The sequence below is a fragment of the Podarcis melisellensis genome, assembly GCF_964234715.1.
Source record: "Podarcis melisellensis genome assembly, chromosome: 13".
Lineage (NCBI taxonomy): Eukaryota > Metazoa > Chordata > Lepidosauria > Squamata > Lacertidae > Podarcis > Podarcis melisellensis.
The window spans coordinates 45473896-45477825 of NC_138545.1; positions in this window are offsets into that span (position 1 = coordinate 45473896).

Below are 3930 nucleotides of genomic sequence, written 5' to 3' on the forward strand. Positions count from 1 at the left end.
TGAAAGGTGAGATGGTGCTGGCATCAGTGGACTCTGGGGTGATGAATTCAGTTGTGCTTTGTGTGTCAGGTGAGGAGAAAGTTGTGTCCTCTGGTGCCATGCTTGTGAAAGGTGAGATGGTGCTGGCATCAGTGGACTCTGGGGTGATGAATTCAGTTGTGCTTTGTGTGTCAGGTGAGGAGAAAGTTGTGTCCTCTGGTGCCATGCTTGTGAAAGGTGAGGTGGTGCTGGCATCAGTGGACTCTGGGGGGATGAATTCAGTTGTGCTTTGTGTGTCAGGTGAGGAGAAAGTTGTGTCCTCTGGTGCCATGCTTGTGAAAGGTGAGATGGTGCTGGCATCAGTGGACTCTGGGGTGATGAATTCAGTTGTGCCTTGTGTGTCAGGTGAGGAGAAAGTCGTGTCCTCTGGTGCCATGCTTGTGAAAGCTGAGATGGTGCTGGCATCAGTGGACTCTGGGGTGATGAATTCAGTTGTGCTTTGTGTGTCAGGTGAGGAGAAAGTTGTGTCCTCTGGTGCCATGCTTGTGAAAGGTGAGATGGTGCTGGCATCAGTGGACTCTGGGGTGATGAATTCAGTTGTGCCTTGTGTGTCAGGTGAGGAGAAAGTCGTGTCCTCTGGTGCCATGCTTGTGAAAGCTGAGATGGTGCTGGCATCAGTGGACTCTGGGGTGATGAATTCAGTTGTGCTTTGTGTGTCAGGTGAGGAGAAAGTTGTGTCCTCTGGTGCCATGCTTGTGAAAGCTGAGATGGTGCTGGCATCAGTGGACTCTGAGGTGATGAATTCAGTTGTGCTTTGTGTGTCAGGTGAGGAGAAAGTTGTGTCCTCTGGTGCCATGCTTGTGAAAGCTGAGATGGTGCTGGCATCAGTGGACTCTGAGGTGATGAGTTCAGTTGTGCTTTGTGTGTCAGGTGAGGAGAAAGTAGTGTCCTCTGGTGCCATGCTTGTGAAAGGTGAGATGGTGCTGGCATCAGTGGACTCTGGGGTGATGAATTCAGTTGTGCCTTGTGTGTCAGCTGAGGAGAAAGTTGTGTCCTCTGGTGCCATGCTTGTGAAAGGTGAGATGGTGCTGGCATCAGTGGACTCTGGGGTGATGAATTCAGTTGTGCTTTGTGTGTCAGCTGAGGAGAAAGTTGTGTCTTCTGGTGCCATGCTTGTGAAAGCTGAGATGGTGCTGGCATCAGTGGACTCTGGGGTGATGAATTCAGTTGTGCCTTGTGTGTCAGTTGAGGAGAAAGTTGTGTCCTCTGGTGCCATGCTTGTGAAAGGTGAGATGGTGCTGGCATCAGTGGACTCTGGGGTGATGAATTCAGTTGTGCCTTGTGTGTCAGTTGAGGAGAAAGTTGTGTCCTCTGGTGCCATGCTTGTGAAAGGTGAGGTGGTGCTGGCATCAGTGGACTCTGGGGTGATGAATTCAGTTGTGCTTTGTGTGTCAGCTGAGGAGAAAGTTGTGTCCTCTGGTGCCATGCTTGTGAAAGGTGAGGTGGTGCTGGCATCAGTGGACTCTGGGGTGATGAATTCAGTTGTGCCTTGTGTGTCAGGTGAGGAGAAAGTTGTGTCCTCTGGTGCCATGCTTGTGAAAGGTGAGGTGGTGCTGGCATCAGTGGACTCTGGGGTGATGAATTCAGTTGTGCTTTGTGTGTCAGGTGAGGAGAAAGTTGTGTCCTCTGGTGCCATGCTTGTGAAAGGTGAGGTGGTGCTGGCATCAGTGGACTCTGGGGGGATGAATTCAGTTGTGCTTTGTGTGTCAGGTGAGGAGAAAGTTGTGTCCTCTGGTGCCATGCTTGTGAAAGGTGAGATGGTGCTGGCATCAGTGGACTCTGGGGTGATGAATTCAGTTGTGCCTTGTGTGTCAGGTGAGGAGAAAGTCGTGTCCTCTGGTGCCATGCTTGTGAAAGCTGAGATGGTGCTGGCATCAGTGGACTCTGGGGTGATGAATTCAGTTGTGCTTTGTGTGTCAGGTGAGGAGAAAGTTGTGTCCTCTGGTGCCATGCTTGTGAAAGGTGAGATGGTGCTGGCATCAGTGGACTCTGGGGTGATGAATTCAGTTGTGCCTTGTGTGTCAGGTGAGGAGAAAGTCGTGTCCTCTGGTGCCATGCTTGTGAAAGCTGAGATGGTGCTGGCATCAGTGGACTCTGGGGTGATGAATTCAGTTGTGCTTTGTGTGTCAGGTGAGGAGAAAGTTGTGTCCTCTGGTGCCATGCTTGTGAAAGCTGAGATGGTGCTGGCATCAGTGGACTCTGAGGTGATGAATTCAGTTGTGCTTTGTGTGTCAGGTGAGGAGAAAGTTGTGTCCTCTGGTGCCATGCTTGTGAAAGCTGAGATGGTGCTGGCATCAGTGGACTCTGAGGTGATGAGTTCAGTTGTGCTTTGTGTGTCAGGTGAGGAGAAAGTAGTGTCCTCTGGTGCCATGCTTGTGAAAGGTGAGATGGTGCTGGCATCAGTGGACTCTGGGGTGATGAATTCAGTTGTGCTTTGTGTGTCAGCTGAGGAGAAAGTTGTGTCCTCTGGTGCCATGCTTGTGAAAGGTGAGGTGGTGCTGGCATCAGTGGACTCTGGGGTGATGAATTCAGTTGTGCCTTGTGTGTCAGGTGAGGAGAAAGTTGTGTCCTCTGGTGCCATGCTTGTGAAAGGTGAGGTGGTGCTGGCACCAGTGGACTCTGGGGTGATGAATTCAGTTGTGCTTTGTGTGTCAGGTGAGGAGAAAGTTGTGTCCTCTGGTGCCATGCTTGTGAAAGGTGAGGTGGTGCTGGCATCAGTGGACTCTGGGGTGATGAATTCAGTTGTGCTTTGTGTGTCAGGTGAGGAGAAAGTTGTGTCCTCTGGTGCCATGCTTGTGAAAGGTGAGATGGTGCTGGCATCAGTGGACTCTGAGGTGATGAATTCAGTTGTGCCTTGTGTGTCAGGTGAGGAGAAAGTTGTGTCCTCTGGTGCCATGCTTGTGAAAGGTGAGATGGTGCTGGCATCAGTGGACTCCGGGGTGATGAATTCAGTTGTGCCTTGTGTGTCAGGTGAGGAGAAAGTCGTGTCCTCTGGTGCCATGCTTGTGAAAGGTGAGATGGTGCTGGCATCAGTGGACTCTGAGGTGATGAATTCAGTTGTGCCTTGTGTGTCATGTGAGCAGAAAGTTGTGTCCTCTGGTGCCAGGCTTGTGAAAGCTGAGATGGTGCTGGCATCAGTGGACTCTGGGGTGATGAATTCAGTTGTGCCTTGTGTGTCAGGTGAGGAGAAAGTTGTGTCCTCTGGTGCCATGCTTGTGAAAGGTGAGATGGTGCTGGCATCAGTGGACTCCGGGGTGATGAATTCAGTTGTGCCTTGTGTGTCAGGTGAGGAGAAAGTCGTGTCCTCTGGTGCCATGCTTGTGAAAGGTGAGATGGTGCTGGCATCAGTGGACTCTGAGGTGATGAATTCAGTTGTGCCTTGTGTGTCATGTGAGCAGAAAGTTGTGTCCTCTGGTGCCAGGCTTGTGAAAGGTGAGATGGTGCTGGCATCAGTGGACTCTGGGGTGATGAATTCAGTTGTGCCTTGTGTGTCAGGTGAGGAGAAAGTTGTGTCCTCTGGTGCCACACTTGTGAAACTTGAGATGGTGCTGGCATCAGTGGACTCTGAGGTGATGTTCTCAGTTGCGCTGCTGGTGACTGGTGAGGAGAAAGTTGTGTCTTCTGGTGGTGTGCTTGTAAACCCTGGAACATTGCTGGCATCAGTGGACTCTGAGATGGTGTACTCAGTTGCACTGCTGGTGTCGGGTGAAGGGGAAATCGTTTTATCTGGTATGGAAGTTGAAAAAACAGATTCAGTCCTTTCTTCTGTGCTTGTGTGCATTGTGTCTGTGCTGGGATTCTGTCTTTGTGTGTCACTGATGGCAGGAGACATGTCCATCTTGAGATCTCTTGTATGTCTGGAATCAAGTGCTGCTTTCTGAACGTTTCTAT